The sequence below is a fragment of the Marmota marmota genome, unplaced genomic scaffold (assembly GCF_001458135.2).
Source record: "Marmota marmota marmota unplaced genomic scaffold, marMar, whole genome shotgun sequence".
Taxonomy (NCBI): Eukaryota; Metazoa; Chordata; class Mammalia; order Rodentia; family Sciuridae; genus Marmota; species Marmota marmota.
This window is the reverse complement of record NW_026000026.1, coordinates 5,796,044-5,807,401: the sequence shown is the minus strand read 5'-3', so window position 1 is coordinate 5,807,401 and position 11,358 is coordinate 5,796,044.

Genomic DNA, 11,358 nt, shown 5'->3' with positions numbered 1-11,358 from the left:
GGGGGGCAGGGCCATCCCTGGGGACCAGCAGTACCCGAGATATGTTTGGCCAGGTGGGTGCCAGATGTGTCCGGGAGGGATGTTGCCAACAGCTTTCTTACTGGTTTGTGGTCCAGACCCCAGTGGGCAGCTGACCCACCTCAGTAGCCATGAGGCAGAACTTTAAGGGAACCGTCCGCCTTCGGGAGTCCCAGAGACACTCGTGTTTGGTTAAAGTTGGACTGCACAAAATCTGTGGACAGAGATGCTGTCCACAGGCCTGACCAGAGACCAGGAACGCCGACCGGGGTTCTTATTGACTTGGAGTCTTAGTTATTTGCTTGTGGATCTAGGTGTGTTCACTTGGAGTAGCAGAGCTACTGGCCTAGAGTGACTTACGCAGTAGAAATGTTTATTTCTTGCATAGCAAAATCAGGGGAGTCCAGGGCTTAGTCATCAATACATCCATGTCGTCCAAAGCCCAGACTCCTCCTAGCCTTTGTCCCTGTGTTCTCTTCTGTCTTCAACTTTGTTGTCTCATGGGGTCAGTGTGGCTGCCACAATCCCAGACATCACATCCCCCAGCAAAGTGGGAACATAGAGGAGTACTCCTCCTTGCTGACTCCCTTTTACTCAGAGAAGAAAATCCTTCTAGGAGCACCCACTGTCCGGCACACTTTGCTTTATGTCTCATTGGCCCAGGGTTAGGTTCTGTGCTCACCTCCAAACCAAACATGGGGAGGTGTTTGGTTTGCTGCTTGACTTAGCCCAGTATTTCCCAGATCAGCAAACCAATCGCTGTCTTCTTCCAGCAAATACTTTCCCCAGGTTTGCCTGAAACAGACTCATAGATCATATGAGCCACCTCCACATCTCACCAGAGAGGTGCCCGTAACCCACAGGGAGCGTGAGTGTTGCAGTTCGTAAGTGCCCGGCTCTGCACCAGCAGACCTGCGCTGCCAGATGCCCAGATGGGGAGGATCACATCAGCCTGACAGCTGCCAATCAGCTGGACGCCGGTGGGCAGTTTGGGCAGCTCAGGTGCTATAGGCAGGATGGCCGTGAACAAGGGGGTTTCCTGAAGTCTCCAAGTGGAACAAACCCGTCTTCGGCGGTTTACTCCAGTGTAGGGTAAAGCCAGGCACAAATGTTGTCTACCTGAGAGTCAGAGCCATGTCTTGGCTCAGGGACCACAGATGGCTTTTCTACCTGCATGAGGGTCCCCTGGGAACTTCAAGGGCTGTGCTGGAAGTGGGGGTTCTCCACGGTGGAGCCTCAAACTATCCAACATGCCCGTGCCCCCCACCAGATGCGTCCCAGTCGTGTGATGACCAGAACGATGACCATCAGCCTGTCCCGAGGGGCTCAGAGCCCGGGGGGGGGGGGGGGGGGGCTCTGTGACCTGGGTTCAAGGCCAAGCCCACCCTCGTGGGAGCTGTGTGGGGCTGGGCAAGTCACTTACCCTCTCTGAGCTGCACTCCCCTCTGTAAGCTGGGGAGGGGCTGGCAGCTTCCTCTGGAGTTAGGGACCCTGGAACAAGGCCAGTCACATGGAAGCCGCGTTGTCACGGCGGTCATCACTGTCACATTTGTAGGTCCTTTCTGAGCTTTTTGAAGTGCTCTGGCACCTGGCCAAAGCCCCTGGTCTTTTGGCCACTCTGCCTGTAAGGAAAGCCATTGACCTCCCTGTGACACACAGGGAAAGCCAGCTTGGAGAGGTGGCAGCCATCAGAGGTGACGCTGGCCCTCGAGCCGGATTCTGCAGCTTCTGGCTGGTGTGCTCTGGAGCCACCAGGCCGCGGCCAGCCCTTCTTTGGGGCCAAGTCAGAGAAGAAGCAAAGCCCAGGGCCTGACCTCCAGCCAGGACCCTGCGCCCCCTGGGGACCCGAGGAGGCCGGTCACCATGTGCGTGGGAAGGTGCTCGGGAGTGGCTCAGGCGTCCCTCGCAGTCTCCAGAGGGACTCTTTCGAAAGCCCCTGCGCCCAGGCCACACCCAGGCAGACTGACCGGGTGCCTTGGGGTTGGAGTCGAGGCCCAGCAGCTGCCCGGCGACTCAACGTCCTGCTGGAGAGCTACTCGGGCAGAGGGAGGGTCCTGGCGGGGTCCTTCTGCAGGGCGTTTCCGCTAGGTCCCAAGAGGGCTCCTGGAGGGAGGGCAGCTGTCCCGAAAGGCTCCTTCCAAGGGCCCGTTGGACCTAATAAAGCCCAGACTCCTGGCTCGGAGAGGTGGCTCTCCCCGCTCCTGTGCCTGTCGCGCCTGCCCCTCTGGTCCCTCTGGTCCTCGGACGCAGCCAAGCTCCTTCCAGCCTCAGGGCCTTTGTACCTGCTGCTCCTCTGCCTGGACTGTGCCCCCCCACAGCTCCCCAAGTCTGCCTCCTCTGATCCTTCCAGCGTCACCTCCTCAGAATGCCAGGATGGCACCTCGTTGACGTGCAGGACACTTGCCACACTCTCAGGGCTTGTCCTTGTCCTCTCCCTTTGCTGGACAGTAAGCTCTGGGGCTGGGGGGCTTTGCTGTCTTGTTCCCTGCTGAGCCCCAGCACCTGGGGCAGGCCTGGCACTCCGTCAGGTGCCCTTGCTTCAAGGTGACTGCTGGGGCGAGGGAGTCGGAGCCCTTCCGTCACTGGTGGAGCCAAGGTGGGGACAGGAGGGCTGTTTCTCGCACTCCCTAGCCCCAGCCGCTCTCGGGGACCGTACACTTATGCCAGCGCAGGGACTGTGCCAGGCCCCCTGGGCGTGACGGTTCATCTTGGAGGGCGCTCCAGGCCGGCTTCCTCCCGCCTCCTCCCTGACCCCACTCCCCAGGCTCACTCGGGTCCAGCGTGGGCGTCTCTGGTACCCGTGGGCGCCGGGCGCTTGCTCATGCGCACACTGAACAGCTCAGCGCTGCCGGGGTGTCCCGTCCCCGTTTTACAGACGAGGAAACTGAGACACAGCAGCCGCTCCCTGCGGCCATCCTGCTAGGAAGGGCAGCACGAGCTGCTGGCCGGGGGCCGTCTTGGACTCCCAGAACTTTTTTTGAACCTGTGCGCTATTCTCAACTTTTTAGAAAACTAGTTGTCAGGTTTTTAACATTTCAGGACTTCACGTCTTAACGGTTAGGACTTAGGGCTCCTCCTGAGAAGTAGGGGTCACAGGTCCCGTCTGGCTGTGGCCCGGGTTCGCCCTGCCCCATCCCCGCTGCCCGAGGCTGGACCAAGCTCTCGGTGGGCGTCATGGCCCCTGCTGATGCCCCTGTTCTTGCTCCTCTGTTATAAGTAGTCACGTGGGACGCGGAGAGGATGGTGGCCTTTCTACACAGGCCCACTTAACCCGTGGGGTTCCCTGCCCAGCCCACATGGCACTCGAGTGTGTCCCCTGCGGTGACATGTTCACACCGAAGGCCACACTGAGTGGACAGTGCCTGGCCAGTCACCAGGCACCTACCAGCACAGTGAGGGGCCTGAGGCGGCCCGTGACGCCCCGAATGGTGGCCCTGAGCGAGTGAGTGGTGGGTTCCCTTCCTGGCCCTGAGATGCTGGGGGCTGACAGGGTCCTCCCGCTTCCTGCAGTACCAGCCGGAAGGTCCGAGCTGGCTCCACTCGGACGGCTGGTAGCTCAGCGGGTCACCAGTCAGGAGCTCACTTGGGGTCAGCGGCCACCTGGCCCCTCCATGCGGCTGCCTGGCTTCCTCCCCACATGGTGGCTGCAGGGAGCCTGGCTGCAGGGAGCTCAGAAGTGAAGGCTTCAGGCCTTAGCCCCAATCTGGCCTCACTTCTGCCACCTCTGGGTCACAACTGGCCACAGAGTCAGCCAGGCTGCCTGGGGTGGGCCTGCTGGACAGTGGGGCCTTCAGGGTCTGCTGAAGTCACCGGGCACCACAGGCTACAAGTGGCCTTGGCTGGCCTCCCACCCCTGCTGGACTCGGCGGCAGGAGCTGGGAGACCCAGGGGAAGGCTGGGAAGGCCGGGGCCAGGCTGGGGGAAGGACCGGGCAGGAGCGCCAGCTACACAGGGCCCTGGACCCCTCACCCGGGAGGCCGGGGCACAGCGAGTCCGATGGACCTCGCTTGGTCGCAGGGTCACCCTTGGCAGGAGCGGGTGGCCCTCTTGAAGGGGGCCAGAGCTGGAGGTTTCTGCGAGGCCCCTGCGTAGTGCCCCTCCCCCCAGAGAAGCAGCTGGCGTCGTAAAATGAACGACATCGTGGAGACTGAGCAGGCGCCCACGTCCGCGTCCGCATCGCAGCCTTTCTGGTCAGGGTCCCTGTCGTCCAGGTGCCGCTGGGGGCCTGGGACCCCTTTCTCTCTATGGGTGATGCCGACTCCCAGTGGCACCTCAGCATCCTCATCTGGAAAATGGGGGGGCTTGCTGCTGGCCCCTGCGGGGGGCCTTGACCCGGCTGATACCACGCTGGGTGCCCCCGCCTCCGGACCCACCCTGCCGGCGCCGCAGCCTCGCCATCCCCAGCTTCTGGAGCCACTGCGGGCATCGGCCGTTCCCGAGGCCGTGATGGGGCGCGGCGGGGACAGCGGGGGTGATTGGGTTATTAATACCGGGGCTCCGAATGTCCTTTCGCCCTCTGTGTGCTCTTCCCGGGGGAAGTGGCAATCCCTGGGACACACGCGTGTTCCGTGGGGTGCACACGGGCCAGGAACGTGTGGGGTTGAAACACAGGGGCAAGGTGGGGCTCTGCGGGCGGGCGGCCGTGGCAGTCCTGCTGAGCGCCAGCCCACAGTTAGGCACGAGTAATGACTCTTACTTAGCCCCAGTTCACTGCTTTTGGCCAAAGGCCTTTTGCAGAAGTAACTTTGTGACTAACCAGGAGCTTGTGTGCTCAGTGAGACAAAGAAACAAAGAGCGGAGGTGGGAATGCCTGTATCTGACTCCCATTTCCTCTAGGGCCCAGGGAGGACAGAGGGCGTGGCCTGCCCCCAATCCTAGGCCGGGGAAAGCCACCCCTCACCCGTGCCATCTTGTGGCTCTTGCCCCCTGCTTCTGCCATGTCCGGCTTCGTTCTGCTCATTCCCACCCCAGGGCCTTTGCGTGTGCTTTTTCTTTGCTTAGGAAGCACTTTGTCCATAAGCAGCGTCTCACCCACCTTCTGGTCTCAGCTCCAGTGTTTCCTCCTCCAAGAGGCCTCTCCCAAATTCCTCTCTCCTGTCACTGTGACAGCTTCCTTCAAGTTCACCAGACAATCCAAATCTCCTCTTTGGTGTCTGTCTTCCCCACCAGGATGCCAGGATCTGAGGACAAAGGCCTGCCCCATGCCCACTGCCTGGCACACACAGCCCCTGGCACATAGTAAGTGCTCAGGAAAGGCGAGACGGCTTTGAAGGTCTGCAGGTAGCTCCTTGGCCACCTTCCGAGGGCTTTGCTCTCCCAGAGTTTAACGTGGACTTGAAGTTTTCACTGTGAAACGGGGTCTGCCGTGTGGTCCAGGCCTCCCCTCCCTCCTGCCCCAAATCTGAACCCTCCACTCCCCAGGCCTCCTGCCTGGCCCCTGTGGGCCTGTGAGTCTGTGTCCCTGCTCCACCCAAAGGCCACTGCAGACAGGGGTCTCCTTCCAGAGGTGACCAGACCTCAGGCTGCCTGCAGGACCCCCCCACCGAGTCCCACGGGGTGGGGACGTGGCTCCCAGAGGGGGGACACAGCAGTCCTCAGCTCTAGTCGGGCACGGTCAGGACAGGACAGTGACCGTGACTGTGACCGTAACAGGCTGCTCCTTTCTGCACTCTCAAGACTGACCACTGACCCCTCGTGATGCTCACGAGCCCCTGAGGCCAGCCCAGGGCCCTGGCCCTCGACCACGTGGCACAGTGGCTGTGAGGTCCATGTCACCCTGCCACTCAGCGGTTCCCAGCGGGGGCTCTTTTGCCCCCAGGGGACATTCAGTGACACCTAGAGATGGTTTGATGTCACACCTGGAGGAAGGGCTGCTTGGCATGGGCCAGGATGGGCCACACCTGCGGTGTCCCCTGCAGACTGCGGTCCACCTGGAATGGCCCTGGCCTGGGAGAAGGGCCTGCGCCCCTCAGAGCGGGGACACCTCCTAAGTCACTTCCCAGATAAGGGAAGGAGCAGGGAGATGAAGCCAGCAGAGGGAGCGGGCGGTGGCCCTGCAGTCACCAGGACCTGGCACGATGGACGGGTGCTGGGTGCCGGCCACCTGCCTCGCTCCTTCAGAGGGGACCCTTTGCTTCACTGCAAAGGCACCTGCCCTGGAGCCTGCGTCTGGCCAGGCGTCCCGGGAGGTGCCCTTGTCCTGGGCCAGGCAGGGGACGCGGGGTCTCAGGCTGTCCCCGCAGCACCCGGGAGAACAGCTCCTGGTGTTAAGACGAGACCTGGACAGCAGTGTCCCCTGGGCCCCTGGACGGCGTCCGTGGGGACAGTGGTCCTGCGCAGAGGCCCCGAGCCTGGCAGCGGGAGGCTGGGGGAGCGGCCCCGGCCACACTGTCCAGGGGCCTGGCTTTGCCAGGGCGCGTCCTCCTTCCCTCTGGAACAGGACGGGGGTTGAGGGGACACAGTGAGGAGCAGTGGGGGCCCTCACATGTCAGATAAGAAGGTCTGTCTGACTCTCCCCCGTGGAACCAGGAAGCTAGGTCCACACGTGGAGGGAGAGGTCACCGGGGCCAGCCCCCTCCCTTTCTGTCCACCTCAGGACCCGCTGGACCCCAGCACCACGGCTTTGACCCCCCGGGGTCCTAAGATGAAGAGCGGGGCTGGGGCCTCACATCAGCCCACGACCCCGCGAGGCCCAGGAAGTCGTTAGAGGTGTGACACCAGCTCCGGCCCCGGCAGACGCAGCTCGGGTCCCCGGGACCCCTCACCCCTAGAAGGGCCAGTGCTGCAGGTCGGCCTGGGCTCTTGCCCCTGCCTGGCCATGGCCCCAGACCCCTCTGCTGGTCTCCAGGGCGACCCCTCTGCTCCTCCGTGGAAATCTGGGTCCTCTCCCCGGGATCTGTCCAGGCCTTGCTCAGGAGGATGTCTGGGAGGACCTCTATGGGACAGTGGAGGGGACAGCAGCATTGCCGGGGTCTATGATCCAGGGTCGACGATCCCCTGGCTGGAGCAGGGAGGGGACAGCTCAGGGTCTAGGAACTCAGACACCGCCCTGAGGCCACCGGGGTCAACACGCTGGTCCATGGCCAGCCTGTGCCCACCACAGCCTCCAGATGACCCAAGAGACCCCGGAGACTCTCCAGCTGTGGCCCAGACATTTCCAGGTGGAGCCCTGCGTTCTGTGGGGTCTTGCTCGGGTGTTTGTCGCGGTTTCAGGTACATTGTGACCCAGGGCTGGTGACTGGAGCGTCTGGCAGGTGTAGTCTCTCCGCCACCCAGAGCTGTCCACCCCTGGCCCTGCACTGCTGCCGGCCTGGTCCCAGCCCCTGCCCTCCCATGGATTGTGGCGAGCATCCTCAGGCCCTGCGGTCTGTTCTCAGGAAACCTGACCCAGGTCACCTCACCTGGTGCGCACCTCCAGGGCCCTGGCACTTGCTGGTCCCCTAAGTCCCCACAAAGCAATGTCCTCAGAGCCCTGGCTAAGAGTCACCTCGGAGAGTCCTTGGTTGGCCACCTATTCAGAGTTCCCCACCAGCTGTCCCCTCCCTGTTCCATCCAGGGGACCATGGCCATCGGCTTTGGGTCTGAGCCATGAAGGATTTTCCTGGTGCCTGGTAGGTGCTCAGGATACAGGTGCTGACTGGCTGCAAGAATCAGGGGCCGCGTCAGAGGTGGAGTGTGAGCAAGAGAGAGCCCTGCCTTGGAGCTCCCAGGGGACAGGTGGCCCTGCACTGAGACCAAGCAGAAGCCCCAGGTGAAGGGTCCACGGTGCCAAGGGCCGTCAGTAGAAGAGACCTGGGGCCCGGCGGGGGGGAGGACCAAGGAAGGCCACCCACCCCACCAGGCTCCACCCCCCAGCACCAGCGTGGAGCCCCAAAGCCACGCTCCGGAGTGGTCAGATGGGGAAACCGAGACCCAAATTGCACTTGACTCCACAAGCTGCCTTCCTCGCGCTCTGCCTTGGGGGCTTCTCTGGTCGCCAGTGGCAAGTGACGGGAACAGCAGCTCAGTATGACCCAAGGGAAAAAGGGATCTGAATCGGGTCTCTCGCGAGTCCAAAAGGGAGGAAGTTGACCTCAAAAGAAAGAAAAGAGCTCACCCTCTGGAAGGAGACAGAGGAACTTATTGAACCAGAAGCCAGTCAGCGGTGAACTTCCTCCTTCAGGCTCAGCGGGATCCAGGTCTCAAATGTCGTCACAGGCCTACCCTCTTCTGTCCGCTTCCCTGTCCTCTCCACGGGAGGCAAGGTGGCACGGGGCCTACCCATTGTCACACTGGGATGACATGGAGCTGGTCAGCCAGTGGGAAAACAGTGGGAGCTTCTTCCTGATGTCAGGCCAAAGCGTCCCCGTTGCTCTGATTGGCTCAGGTCTGATCACATGGTCTAGCCTTGGACCTCCAGAACCTGGTTCTGACTTAAACCTCATGGACCAAGGATGGGGAGAAGGGGATCCCCAAGTGAACATTGGGAGCTGTGGGTGCTGGGTGGCTTAAACCCAGCAAATAACACTAGCCAGCATTTATTGGGTGCCTATTGTATACCAATTTGTTCTAAAGGCATCTAGAATAGTAAGCCATCTTGCCTTCACACCTGTACTGGGTGAGCGCTGGTAGGGTCCCCCCTGTGCAGGTGAGGCCCCTGAGGCCACAGAAGTGACTTTCCCAGGTCCAGTGAGCAGCGGAGCCCATTCAAACCCAGGCCTTGGGCTGGGGACCTCGTCCCGCCCTGCCCAGTGCCCTGGGGCCTCCCTGGGTGGCCTTTGGTTTTTCTGCTGCCCTCGATGCTCTGTGGCTCTTGAGTGATCCAACACCCTGCGGTCAGGGAGCAGATGCTCAGGTGTCTAAGCGAGTGAATTCCAGGCCTTTCCACCATCTGCTCGCTGGACGCGCGGAGCAGGTTGTTTCCAAACTCGCCGTGTGCTCTGGTGAGCCGCCCGCTCCGAGCACGGGTCCGCCAGGCCCGTTTCTCACCCTTCCCGCCCCTGCTGGAGGCTTTCCAGCTTCTGATACGTGGACGCTGTGTGGACGCTGTACAGTGTCCATGCCGCGAGGTCAGGGCTTGCTTTCCTGCTGTCCCGTGAGCCCTGCCTGGCTCCCGGAGCCTTGGGGACTTCCTTGTTGCATCGTAACTTCTGCGGGGGGGGCGGGCCCTGGGGCTGGGCTGCTTTCCACCGACTCTAAGCCCCTTTCCTTTCCAGATCCTGAGCCCCGTCCTGAAACCTCACCTTCTCCCCTCCCTCTGAAGGACCCTTGTCCCCCGTCTTGCCCTAGGGAGCAGCTGGGTCCTCTGCCTCACCTGGGTTCCAAGGGCAGGTGGAGAGCCTCCCCGGGCCCTGGGCTAGGAGGGTGGGCTAGGGGGAACTGTCCTTTCTTTGCCTGCCCCAGAGAGGGGAGGAGGCTGGGGAAGGCCTGCGGCCAGGCAGAGGGGACGGCCGGACAATGTGCAGACAGATGTGCGTGTGTCCCCCCGCCCAGACGGCCTGTGAGGTTCGGGACCGCCCCTCGTGGATGTGCAGAACTGGATCCTGTGAGACTTCTAGACTTGACCCTGAGGCCTCCTCCGGGCAGCCCTCCCCGACTGCCCTCAGTCCCGTCTCCTCCTTGGTTTCTACATGAGCGTGTGGGCCCCGGGGCCCATCCAGATGCCATCCCGGGTGCTGCCTATTTGCCTTATGAGTCTGGGGCTGTGGGGGGCAGATGCTGCCCTCCAAGAAAGGGAGAGCAAAGTGGAAGGGCGTGAGTGGCCCATGTCCCTGGGCAGGTGACATCAGGGAGCCTGGAGAGGGCTGCCTCCGGGCACTGTGAGTCCCCAGCAAGCTGCCGGGGACGGTGCCTGGCAGCCACCACCGGGGTCCCTCCTCCCGCCCCCTTGGTGCCCCCTGGGCCAGACCTGGTGCCAGGTCCCACATCTGTCCTGGGCCAGTTGCTGGAGCCCGAGAGATGGAAGGTGCCGTTGGCTGCCCTGGCCCACGGGGTCCACCCCACAGTCGGGTGAGAGAGGGGAGGGGACACGATGACGGGGTGGGGCGGGGGCTGGGACCGTGGCCAGAGGAGGGAGACATTTCTCTGCTAAGTCAGTCCATGTGCCGGGACCTGCTGGGAGCCAAGCCCTGTTTTAGGCGTTGGGATATGGAAATAAACAACGCTGGCAAAAACCCGCGTCCAGGAAGGTGACATTCTGCAGGGAGAGTGACAGTGAAATAGCTAGTTGCCAGAGGTGACCGACGTGACTGGGGAATGCAGAGACTGCACTGCAAGGAGGTGAGGAGGGGCCATCAAGCAACCTGGATGAAGGCTCCAGGCAGAGGGAAGAGCACACAAAGGTCCTGGGGTAGGGCTGGCCCGGCTCCACAGAGGCCCTGTGGCTGGAACCAAGGAGAGAGGGAGGGGATGAAGCCGGCGGTGGTGGGGCAGATGGCCGAGGGACCTGGCTGTGGGCAGAGGGACCTGGCTGTGGACGGAGGCCTGAGGCCCTGCAGCGGAGGCCCCACTGATGTCTTAAGGACCCTCTGGCTGTGGGTGAGAGCCGAGGGTGGAGGGAGGGAGCCTAAGGAGACTGTTGTCACCACCCGGGGGGTTATCCTGCCTGCTGTGCTGTGCTCACACGCGGGAGGCCCTGGCTGGACGTCCGCAGAGTACAAGAAGGAAGGAGCGACAGGTGGGCCAGGCCTGGGGGCCACCTGGGAGGCCCTGGCCCCGCTCCCAGGGCACCGGCACACCCCAGGGCCCCCCACCTCGGGTCCCTGTCCCCGATCTGTCGCAGCCTCCCTCCTCTCCTCTCGTTGGACTTGGGGGTCCTCCGAGGACAGCCACCTGGGTCTCCCTGGGTCCTGGATGGCCGGGCGTTTCCCACAGTGGCGGGCACCTGAGGTTGCGCCCTGCAGGCGGGCAGGTGGATCCAGAGGCGGGGGCTGTCTGGATGCCCGGACGGTGGGTGTCCCCTGAGCCGTGCTGCTGGCTGGAGAGAGGGGACCAGGGGGCCTTGGCGAGGAGCCTGGGGGAGTGGCGGCGGCCGTGGGCTGGAGGTCTGCGGTCAGGGGGCCGCGGGGTGGCCAGAGACTCCGCAGGTTCAGCTTCTTGGAGTGTTTTACCAAGAAGGGGAAAATGGAGGCGGAAGCCTCGTGTCATCTTTAATTGGTCTCTTTGGCCGAGGCCAGGAGGGGCCGAGCCGGGGTTCGCCAGGGATCGACCTGTGACGGGCGCCGAGGGAGAAATCAGCCCGTTCTCCGCAGCCTCCATCCAGGAGGAAGGGGCTCGGCTGGGAGGTCCCCCGCCCTGGAGGAGGGGCTCCAAGACCAAGGTGGTGTGACCAGAGCCCAGCAGACCTTGTCCTGGACCCAGCCC